Raw genomic sequence first — 11,783 nt, 5'->3', positions numbered from 1 at the left:
ACGCCCGCATTACACTACCCTCCCCCGTAGAGAAAATCCCAGCCGTCCTCGGCTGAACAGAACAAAATAATGCGGGCGAAGGCATCACAATCAGGAGTCCCCCAGACACAACGGAGATTATAACAACAACAACACAAGCAACGAAAGGGGAGGTATCAGGAACTGGAACAGAACACCGGCCTGTCCTCCGCGCAACAACAACAAGAATAAGAATGGCACAATGAACAACAACGGCAACTGACACGCAAGAACGGCCAACGCGCACAACCCAGAATGTGATGTTTTAGTGCGTGTCCATGTTGCAGTTCCATCCGCTCGGCTCAAGTCCAACGTCAAAGAGCAAGTGGTAGAGCAGAATGACGAACGGCGCTCAATTGCTCCTTCAAGTCCTCATCCAGCTAGCACACCAGGTAACACCCAGTGCGACGGGAGCTGAAGAATCTGTGACGAGAAGGAGAATCCAATCCCCTGAGGCACAGCACAACAACGCACATCCGCATGTCGTACACGACAGCCACCCGGCCTCAGGGTAGTGGAGATGATGTAAATCCAGCCCGCTTAAAAAAAACTCCCCATAAATACCCAAAATAACGCAATGGATGCCCCATTATTTACATTTTAACAACAATATTATTTACACGTCAACAACAACAACAAAATTTTCTGCTCTTACCCACCAGCAATCCTCCCTTGAGGACCAGCACAGACATCGCACGTACACAGCATGTACCCACGGTCACTCTCAGCAACCCAACAAAACGCCTAATCGCACACCCTCGCGTGGAGAGAGCCACGCTCCCCAGCGGTAACGTTTAACTCGCCCTAACCCCCACCGTGGTCGTCAACCCACAGCAACATCCACTGACCATACTCTCAGCTAGTGCAATTTCGGGGATGAGCAGCAACTCGGCCACGCTCCTCCCTTACTATCCCATCAGAGATGGACACACACCAGCCTCGTATAGTCCGATGCTTTATAGCCCAGGGAAGGTTCATCCCCCAGCAATGCCAGACCCCCTGTACTCCCCCCACGGGGCAATGTTCTCTTATAGAGACAATAACACCCTAACCCAGATCCCGTGAGCCCCCGGCACACCAGGTTCAGTCTGCCACCGCACAACTGAACCATGACTCCCCGAGCCATATGAGCACATGGCCCATTAGTTTAAGACATACCACGGAGGTTTCGCCTCCGGGCTGTCAGGTCAGCCATCAGCCATAGGCCGATGTGACCACAACTCGTGCAGCACCCAATCAACAATGGCAGGCATAACAGATGGAATATTTGCCCCACCCCAGTTTTTCCCGCGCGCTCAAAAATGGCGTCCCCCTTCGCCCAGCGCGTTCGCGCAATATCTCGCGCGCACTCAAAATGGCGGCCCTTTCCGCAAAGCGCATCGTCGCCATACCCCGCGTGCGCGCAAAATGGCGGCCCAACGTGCGAACACGTGGCCAGTTTTCTCCATTCGTGCACCCCAGCTTCCCTTAGCTGGGGGTCACAAGACGCATCTCCCGTCACATTATAACAACCCCACCAACGATAGACGCACAGCCCCAGCTTGCTGCGCACAGCTGTCATATCGTGGAATTTTTAACCAATATTTTACCAACCACATTAGTTACACAACTCAACTCGCCAAGCAACTCGTGGCTGCATGCGATCAACCGAATACGCGACGCCACTTGGCGCCAATTTACGGTCCCATTAGCATTAACCTTTGAGACACCCACAACGGCGTCATCACGCACCCTCAAAGCGCGCTCTCTCTCAAAAAGCGCAATTACCCATAATATACACGAAATCTCGTGTGCACAACACCCATACAACCAAATTTTTGGGTCCCCCTCGAATTTGTTACCAATTTCCAACAGGTACGCACAATATAATAACAATCCCAATTCCAATAATCAACCACTGCATCGCACCCCATAACCATACAGAACGGTATAACAGCACATACAATCAGCATATTGCGATCACACGCGTACATTTAAACACAATAGCAAGCAGATCTGCAGGCAACCAACACACCATTAATCCTGTCGTAACTTTGCAGCAACAACACAATTATTCTCTCTCTTGCAACAATCGCATCGCACACAGCACCTCGCAGCACAATACACCAAAAAAATATATATATTTTTTTCCAATTAAGCCCATCGCACAAGGTAACCCACAAATAATACAGCGCAAGATACCCGACGCTCCCAAGTTAATAATTAACTTCACCATCAAGATAACAACTCCACGCAGCAGCGCACACACACAATTTGACACTCAGCAAATACAGCAGACTCTCCGTCCATTCTCAACACACGCACACACTTATATTGACACCAAGCAACAAGCAGATAGCGCGTTCATCGTTATTACACACACATACACACAGTCCGAACCGCGCTCCGCACAATCGAGTCATAAAAGAAAACCAAAATAGCCCCCCGGCCCTCGAAAGATGAGTGAGGTGTGTGTTAAGGCCGGGTGCGTATCGTTATGACTCGCCCGGGGCTGCAGCAAGAAGAGGACGGCAGGGTGGCAACTTGAGACGCCTCGCAGAACTCGTTCAGCGACTTGACGGCTCCGTTGTCACGCACCCGAGCCAGGACGGGAAGCTCCCGTCCCAGCAGCTGCAGCATCGGCGTCTTCTCCTCGCAGCACCCCCTCGAAAAACAGCAGCTCACAGCAGGCTGCTCACCCCGCGGCACCTCCAGATGGCAGCGCAAGGCTGCCTCTCCGCCGCGATGTTGAAGATGGCGGCGTCCTCCCGCCGCGGTGAAGACAAGATGGCGGCTTCCCGCCGTTTCTCCCCTGCCACGCCCAAGATGGCGTCTTCGTGCCACGTGGCAATGGTGCTGGCAGCGCAGGAAAAACAGAGGCCTGCGGATCACCACCGGGCCTCCCCGACGTCGTCCTCGGCGTGGTGAACTCACACAGTTGCGCCAGCACGATTTTCAAGGTCCCCATCTGCATCGCCATCTGTCTCCATCGTAAGTTGGCGTCCTCCGGCACAGACAGGTCCACCGACGCGGCGACACCTTGCTCACCCGGACCCGTACTCGTTCCAGAACGGATCTCCTCTTCCATCGCAGGCAGGTCCACCGTCTGAGGAAGGTCGTCGTCGTCGGATGATGTAGCAGGAATATTTTTTTTTTTTTCTTCTTTCTCTCAGTTGTTTTGAGATGCCGTTTCACTTCTGACTCCAGTGTAATAAAAGGACTCAGACGCTTCTCGCTGACTCCGTGTCCTTTATTTGGGGTTCGCGTTCTCCTTCCCACACGGCACTCCTCCTGAGACTCTCTCCCTGGCAGCCCCACATCTGCCTTCGCTCCCGTAGCCTTCCACGCTCCTGCAGCTCCGCTGCAGGCTCTTGGTACAGCCCTCTGGCTGCTCCCCCAGCAGCTCCATCTCTGCTCCCTGTTCCTCCGTGCGTGGCGATCTCGCCACCTCCCAATGTCAGCCCTTCGTGGCCTCTATGGCTATCTCGCCATTTCCTACCTCAATCCTCCACTCTCTCTTCCACCCCGCTGGCTGGCGCCGTCATGAGCCCCTCAGCCACCAGGCTGAGGCACGGCGACCACCCAACGTGTTCACCACCCTTCACTCCCCCGACTGACCCAGATAGCTTCCTGTCTCCCCGCTATAACTTCTCCCCCACGTCACCCTGACTCCTCCCTCTCGGATCGTCATATCCGCCCCGCCCATTTACGCCCGCATTACAGCATTACAAGTAGTCATAGTCTGGGTGCATGGGCGTGGTTATATAATAAAGAGTACTCTTTGGTTATTTCGGTAAAGTCACGTAAGTATAAATTAAAATAAATCACGACGTTTCAGGCGCAACACAAGCGTATATCATCAAGCGTCCATCATCATAATGGACGCTTGTGTTGCGCCCAAAACGTCGTGATTTATTTTATTTTATACCTACGTGACTTTACCGAAAGAACCAAAGAGTATGGATTCCTACAGTCACGAAAGCTTCAAATCAAGATAGAATAAATAGTATTAAGGTGAAATAATTACCAGTATCAACTACAGTACATCATCCTTTGTAGTGTACAGTGCTAAACTCCCTCCTATTGTACATATCACAAACTACCAATTCAAAGCCAAGCTTAAAAACGATAACATTTCTATGACTATCAAAAATAACTTTTTGGTCCTTTGCCTGTGTAGTGGGTTGTACGGAGGCACACACTTGAACTTGGAGGCAACACGTTAATTCTCACACCCCAACTGGGTAACTACAACATAAATGTACACAGGTTAACTAGACCACAACGGGGTAACGGGACCACAACGGGGTAACTACATAACCGGGTCAGTCAGTAACACACCGCCTGACCTACGATGCCGAGCATAAAGACCGAAGACCAAAGACCGATGACCGAGGATCGAGGATCAAAGAGACGTAGCACCGACAGGTTCCATTCCAACAGACAGCTAAGGTTGCTTTCGGGACCTCTGCTTTATGCTCCGGAGCAAGGCCTCGCTCCCCCCTAGGCCACGCCCCTTTCTAAATCTCACCAGAAGGTTCTCGGCCCCTCATCACATGTCCCTCAAGCCCCCTTTGGGCCCCCTCGCTACCCTGTCCCGGTCACGTGCCCTCTCGGGTTCACCCAGACTGTCACATCCTTACTTGCCCTCTCTCTGACCGTCACCAGAACCATGCCACCTAGGGCCTGCTTCCATGCCATACCTACTCTGGTGCTGGTGCCAGAGAGAGGCTCAAGACGCACAGTTCCACTCTTGTGACATTAGCTGGCGCTAACCGCCATAGTAACTCCATTTATGTCACTACACCTCTAAAATGCAACAGCACGTGACTGGTGTACAGGTCAGGTTACTCAATAACCCTGCGAGCCACCTACAGGCCCGATTCAGTATCGCATGCTGGTGTACACACGTGCATTGATGTACTGCACAGCACATAAGGACCTTCCCAAAACCACACTGTATTCCATTGCTGCACGAGGAAATAATTAAAAGAGTGGTCCATTGCTAATGTGTCACATGACAATTATTGGTGGTGCCTCAGACGGAAAGTGAGTGGCTCGCAAATGGAAAGTTACAAGTTCAAAAATTGGCTCGGAGTCTTAGAAGGATATCATCCCTCTGCTATGGTTATGCTGATGATGTCACCATCAGAACAACTATTGAACAAATGGCGTGTCCTTAACAAGCTGCTACACTCATGTGAGTCTGCCCCAATACCAGCACAACATAGTGATTTTGCGACTTCTCTCCTACAAAAGTGAAACGGATTATGAATAGAATCCAAGACTGACTACAACTGGCTCACCAACCGACAGGGCCTTACCCCCTCCTCAAACAACAACGATGCTGTGCACGTTCGGACTCATGTCCGCAGAAGAAGTTCGGACAATTGTAGGACTGCTAATAAAACCTCTCCTCTTGATATATTTCCAATCCCGCAATGTAAGGCCTACAAAGAGGAACTGTCCATGATAACCTCACACCTGTTGAATTTATATTTTACTGTCTGAGATTTCCCATCCATTTGTATGAAGTGCACTGATCCCTTCAGTGCTTAAGAAAAAAAAATCTTGTCAGGTTGAGTCAAAAATCATCTGCCTCTCGAACTATTTTTACAAACTCAAAATACTTAACCTGTTCGTACTGCGATGGCTATGACCACATATAACTGACTCAATTAACTGTTCCCTTGTCCAGTCTGCATACCGTGGCCTCGGTCGTGGCTTTCGATTCTGGGATGTCGGCACCACTGGTTGGTTTAGACAATTCGGTTGTTTTCGACACCATTGATATCCATGTTTGCCTGCACCGACTGTAGACAGACTTTGGGATTGCTAACAATGCCATTCGCTAGATGGGATCTGACTGGAACAGCTGTTCTAGCTTCACAAAACATGGACAAGATCTATTCAGCATCGTGCCTTCTCGATCAGGAATCCCATAAGGATCCATTTTCGGCCCCATTATCTTATCAGCTTTTTTGTCTCTAGTATCCAGGCTCATACAGAGTTTCAGTGTAACTGTATATCAATAGCTGTTCCAGGTTGATTAACAATGATGATTTCTACACAATCCACCAGTCCAAGGCCATAATCTTTGCAACTCGTCAGAAGTTACAACGTTTGGATATTCCAGTTTCCACTGTCATGGCGGGCAGTTCCATAAAAACACGGAGCAATGTCAAGGTTTTGGGTATTACACTCGATAAACAACTCACCTTTGAATCACATGTCAGAAATTGCATTGATAAGCATGTTTAAAATAGAATTTGCCACAAGTCTTTACCTTTGCAACTCTCTGCTGTATGGAGTAAAGAATGGCTTCAGCAAATGTCTCTTGTATCTCCAAAACACCGTCCTCGCCAGAGTCCTTTACCAGAACCCACCTCTCTTGGACTCTTCAAACTTTTGAAAGGGCTCCACTCATTTACAATGCATTAGAGAGTCTAGTTCAAGGTCGCAGTACTCCATTTTATAGCAAAGACAACCGGTCAACCACCCGTCCACCCATATCTACCATCACGAAATCTATGCTCATCTGCTATGGACCTCCTGTGTGCGAAGTCCACGCGGCTTAGGACAGCAGAACTGATCTTTTCATCTGAAGCCGCACTGGTCTGGAACAATCTCTGCCGACTGAAGTCCAGTCAACCGTGACAATCTGTGTTTTTAATCCCAGAATAAAAACATGTTTTTTTTTCTTCTGTGTAGTTCAATTTAGTTTACATTTATCATTGCTATTCGCACTTCCAACTCATATTTTTGTAAATCACGGCAATTTTAAAATCATGGATTAAATAATTGCATAATATTATAGCCCTGCGAGCCGAAAAACCACACATGACCCAATAATGTTCATACCCGATGGGCGGCTCCTTTCAGTTTCAGAAACTCGCTCGCTCTTCAACCGTCGGTTTACTGGAATCCGGCTCTTTTTCCGAATTGGAGTGTATTTAAATTCCTGGGCGTTTAATACAACCGACTCACTCAGCAACTCAGTGGAATTCTGACACGCTTGACCAGAATGATTGGCTATGGGACCTTCCCGAGACCCTGTGCCCATGCAACACTATAAACGCTGCAGCCTGAAGGCGCTACAGATAATCTGTGATGCCACCACTACGCAGTTAAGGTCGAAGTTGCTCCCTTTTATAGCAAAGAGCACCAGTCAACCACCCATCCACCCATATGCACCATCACGAAATCTATACCGGTATGGACTTGCTGTGTGCAAAATCCATGTGGCGTAGGGCAGCAGAACGGAGCTTTAATTAGAAGCGGCGGTGCTCTGGAATAGTCTCTGCTGACAGAAGTGCGGTCTGCCGTGACATTTCGTGCACGTTATACATTTTGAAATGATTATTGGCTGCTAGCCACGCCCCACTCACTTTTCATCATATGTATGTATATTTAACTGTTTTTGCACCATTCGTAGCCATCCGTGCTAATCTGAGGTGCGGGGGAAGGACGACCAATTAAACACAAAAAGCAATTCTAAAGAAATTATTTTTTTAATATAGATGATTTTAAAGTGCATATCTCCCAGTGGCTTCCTAATATCGAAAGGAAGAGCATTCCAGACGGCCGAAGAAGTACATCTGAAAGCACATGATGGAACGATTATGTTTGTTTGATGGCCAGCCAAAAGCCGCTGGGAGGATAAGCAAAGTTCGCGTGAGGGATTTATGCTCTTTAACGAGATCAGCAAGGTATTGTGGTTCATTTGTGGCAAGCACTTTGCGTATAATGAGTGCGATCTTATAACATATTTGTTCGGCAAACATAAGCCAATGCAGCTGAGCAAGCTGCATTGACACATGTCAGAGAATGTTGTACATGCTGCAGCTTGGTAATGTTTTGCTGGACGTTCTAGAGAATAGTGAGTTGCAATAATCGTGCCTTGTCGATACTATGGTCGAGGCCACCGTGTTGGCTATGTCACAACTTAATAGTGGTCGAATGTGTCGTAGAGCCCTGATATGAAAATTGCAGAACCTGACAATATTTTGCACGTGGTGATCAAACGACATATTGTGATCGAGTATGATGCCAAGGCTCTTTAGATGAGTCGAACATTAAATCATGGAGTCTGCGACCACCACTCTTCTTTCACAACATTTTTCACCTGAGCCTGAGTGCCAACCAGGAGAACCTTCGATTTTCCTGGATTAAGCAGCATTTTGTTTCGTGCAAATCAAACGGGCACCACCCACAATCAATCTTCGAAGTTACTAAGGCTCTCGATATCTAACTTCGATTTCACTGTGGTGTACAATTGTGTACCATCAGAATATTGATGGAACTTTATGTCATGCGTTGAGATGACATTGGCAATCAGAGAGACATATACTAAGGACCCGAGAACGGACCATAAATAGGCATGGCATAGGCGATCACTGTTCGTCACTCAGCTTAATGAACTGTGATCGACCATGCAGGTGTAGTGGCATAGAATAATAGTAATGTAACAGCATAGCGCTGGCTGCTGGCAGGGAAGAGGATCTGTGGCTTCGGCAGATCTGACGTCAGCAGGCCAGGTTATACACCAGAGGGGGGTCTAGGGGACAGGTCACAGAATTGGCACACCAAGAACCCGCTGGTAGGTTCTGGAAAGCGGGCGTGACCGGGGGCACAGCCAGGCCACGCTGACAGTATTAGAAGGGCCCCTGTAAGGGACCTCGGGCTATCATATGGAGTGGGATTCCTGTCGTGATGCTGAAGTCTTCACCATTCTTCTTGTCGTTCTTCACCATCCTTCTCGCCATCGTCTCCCTCTTCACTATCTCGCGGTGTCACAGTCAGGCAGCCTACCAACTGTCCTGACTGAGTAACGTCGCTGACTTTTGACGGACTTATATAAAAAAGTGTTAACCCCGATTGGTGCTTGTTAATAAAGAAGTGCCTCCAACTCTTAGTGTCTCTGAGTTAATCACTACACGGGTATGACTCAATCCACCCCAGTGCTATACCCAATACACAGAACCTTGACTTTTGCCACCCGATAAGTATATTTCATGGTCGAGATGGAGGCCAACCAATGCTGTGGTGCACCGGTCATCCATGATCTTGTAGAGGTCATCAGTAATCTGTAGTAGAGCTGTCTCAAGACAAAGATGGTGTATCAGTAGTAGAATGAAGTGTAATAGAGACTGTTATTAATTAACCGGACTTGTACCAGTCACGTGATTAATGGCGACTCGGTTGAGGATTGCTGTGTGTGACACACGTGCTGTTGCATTTTACAGATTTACCACAATAAATGTGTTTGCCCTCGATTTGGAGCACCTGCTGCGTCCTTCATTTCGAGTGTGCAACAGTGAGATGCTTGTTTCGTGAATATGTTTAAAGTAGCAAGTGATCATTTGAAAAAAACCTATTCATGTCTGGACAAGGCATGTCTGTATGTTTGAGGGGTGTCCGGGGGGCATTGAGGGCAGTTGGGGGAAGGTTGTTATGTTGCATTTGGTTCTTATTTGGTTAGTTAAGTAATAGCCATGAATACATTTAAATGGTTTTCTCAGAGAGGGGACTGAGTGAAGATGTTATAGCATACTAGCCCAGATTTTGTCTCTTTCGGAACTTCTGACTAGGGCACCATTAAAGGAAGACCAGGTATTGACGGTTTTTGGTGGTGGTGTGGAAGCTTGTTTTGTTAGCAGAGCGTAACTGACTGAAACCTGGATTTTTTGTTCGGGGTGCATGATACACTACGTTTTATGGGGGGTAGTAAGATTATCAGATAGTTCATTTTCCGGCAAGGCCGCTCTGAGTTGAGAATAGCTACGAAATTGGGAAGCAGGTAAGTGATATCCTGTGCATACAGTGAGGGAAAAAAGTATTTGATCCCCCTGCTGATTTTGTACGTTTGCCCACTGACAAAGAAATGATCAGTCTATAATTTTAATGGTAGGTTTATTTGAACAGTGAGAGATAGAATAACAACAACAAAATACAGAAAAACGCATGTCAAAAATGTTATAAATTGATTTGCATTTTAATGAGGGAAATAAGTATTTGACCCCCTCTCAATCATAAAGATTTCTGGCTCCCAGGTGTCTTTTATACAGGTAACGAGCTGAGATTAGGAGCACACTCTTAAAGGGAGTGCTCCTAATATCAGCTTGTTACCTATATAAAAGACACCTGTTCACAGAAGAAATCAATCAATCAGATTCCAAACTCTCCACCATGGCCAAGACCAAAGAGCTCTGCAAGGATGTCAGGGACAAGATTGTAGACCTACACAAGGCTGGAATGGGCTACAAGATCATCGCCAAGCAGCTTGGTGAGTAGGTGACAACAGTTGGTGCGATTATTCGCAAATGGAAAAAAACACAAAAGAACCGTCAATCTCCCTCGGCCTGGGGCTCCATGCAAGATCTCACCTCGTGGAGTTGCAATGATCATGAGAACGGTGAGGAATCAGCCCAGAATTACACGGGAGGATCTTGTCAATGATCTCAAGGCAGCTGGGACCATAGTCACCAAGAAAACAGTTGGCAACACACTACGCCGTGAAGGACTGAAATCCTGCAGCGCCCGCAAGGTCCCCCTGCTCAAGAAAGCACATATACATGCCCGTCTGAAGTTTGCCAATGAACATTTGAATGATTCAGAGGACAACTGGGTGAAAGTGTTGTGGTCAGATGAGACCAAAATGGAGCTCTTTGGCATCAACTCAACTCGCCGTGTTTGGGGGAGGAGGAATGCTGCTTATGACCCCAAGAACACCATCCCCACCATCAAACATGGAGGTGGAAACATTTTGCTTTAGGGGTGTTTTTCTGCTAAGGGGACAGGACAACTTCACCGCATCAAAGGGACGATGGACGGGGCCAGGTACCGTCAAATCTTGGGCGAGAACCTCCTTCCCTCAGCCAGGGCATTGAAAATGGGTCGTGGATGGGTATTCCAGCATGACAATGACCCAAAACACACGGCCAAGGCAACAAAGGAGTGGCTAAAGAAGAAGCACATTAAGGTCCTGGAGCGGCCTAGCCAGTCTCCAGACCTTAATCCAATAGAAAATCTGTGGAGGGAGCTGAAGGTTCGAGTTGCCAAACGTCAGCCTCGAAACCTTAATGACTTGGAGAAGATCTGCAAAGAGTCTGACCTCTGTGATTGCCAACAAGGGTTTTGCCACCAAGTACTAAGTCATGTTTTGCAGAGGGGTCAAATACTTATTTCCCTCATTAAAATGCAAATAAATGTACATTTTTGACATGCATTTTTCTGGATTTAGTTGTTGTTATTCTGTCTCTCACTGTTCAAATAAACCTACCATTAAAATTATAGACTGATCATTTTTTTGTCAGTGGGCAAACGTACAAAATCAGCAGGGGGATCAAATACTCTTTTCCCTCACTGAACTATACATGGACTGCTAAAAAAAATGGAAGCGACGTGCTGGTGACGGTTAATCTGATGCCTTAGAAAGAGTCTACACAGTTGATCCTAACAATCAGGAGTGCTACTTTCTCCGAATGCTTCTCCATGTTGTGAAAGGGTCCAAATCTTTCGAAGACCTCAAAACAGTGGAATGAGTTGTCTGTCAAACATACAGGGAAGCTTGCAATCTTCGTGGAATTCTTGAGGATGATCAGCATCTTGATAAAGCTATAACAGAAGCTTCTGTTAGTAAGTCCCCTTCTCAACTGAGATTGCTCTTCTGCATAATTCTTCAAGTTGGCAGCCCATCTAACCCCATGGGACTTTGGCAAAAATACAAAGAGAAAATCCAAACCTCGACGTCACCTTTTCTGATGTCATCTTCAACCAGGCCCTCA

This window comes from Lethenteron reissneri, unplaced genomic scaffold (genome assembly GCF_015708825.2).
Source record: "Lethenteron reissneri isolate LAM-NWPU_2019-01 unplaced genomic scaffold, ASM1570882v1 scaffold_1864, whole genome shotgun sequence".
NCBI classification, from domain to species: Eukaryota; Metazoa; Chordata; class Hyperoartia; order Petromyzontiformes; family Petromyzontidae; genus Lethenteron; species Lethenteron reissneri.
Note: the sequence above shows the minus strand (reverse complement) of the source record.